The sequence below is a fragment of the Hylobates moloch genome, unplaced genomic scaffold (genome assembly GCF_009828535.3).
Source record: "Hylobates moloch isolate HMO894 unplaced genomic scaffold, HMol_V3 SCAFFOLD_2030, whole genome shotgun sequence".
NCBI classification, from domain to species: domain Eukaryota; kingdom Metazoa; phylum Chordata; class Mammalia; order Primates; family Hylobatidae; genus Hylobates; species Hylobates moloch.
This window is the reverse complement of record NW_026654305.1, coordinates 3,418-4,340: the sequence shown is the minus strand read 5'-3', so window position 1 is coordinate 4,340 and position 923 is coordinate 3,418.

The following is a 923-nucleotide window of genomic DNA, read 5'->3' as shown; positions in this document are numbered from 1 at the left end:
CAAATTGGCCTTGCTGATTTTGTGGGAATTATTGATAATCACTACCCAAAAACAAAAATCTTCCAGTTTTTAAAATTGACCACTTGGATCTTACCTAAAATTACCAGACATGAACCTTTAGAAAATGCTCTGACAGTATTTACTGATGGTTCCAGCAATAGAAAAGCAGCTTACACAGGGCCAAAGGAGCGAGTAATCAAAACTCAATATCAATCAGCTCAGAGGGCAGAGTTGTTTGCAGTCATTACAGTGTTAGAAGATTTTAATCAACCTGTTAATATTATATCAGATTCTGCATATGTAGTACAGGCTACAAGGGATGTTGAGACAGCTCTAATTAAATATAGCATGGATGATCAGTTAAACCAGCTGTTCAATTTATTACAACAAACTGTAAGAAAAAGGAATTTCCCATTTTATATCACTCATATTCGAGCACATACTAATTTACCAGGACCTTTAACTGAAGCAAATAAAAAAGCTGACTTACTGGTATCCTCTGCATTCATAAAAGCACAAGAACTTCATGCTTTGACTCATGTAAATGCAGCAGGGTTAAAAAACAAATTTGATGTCACGTGGAAACAGGCAAAAAATATTGTACAACATTGTACCCAGTGTCAAGTACTACACCTGCCCACCCAAGAGGCAGGAGTTAATCCCAGAGGTCTGTGTCCTAACGCATTATGGCAAATGGATGTTACCCATGTACCTTCATTTGGAAAATTATCATATGTTCATGTAACAGTTGATACTTATTCACATTTCATATGGGCAACATGCCAGACAGGAGAAAGTACTTCCCATGTTAAAAAACATTTATTATCTTGTTTTGCTGTGATGGGAGTTCCAGAAAAAATTAAAACTGACAATGGACCAGGTTATTGTAGTAAAGCTTTCCAAAAATTCTTAAATCAGTGGAA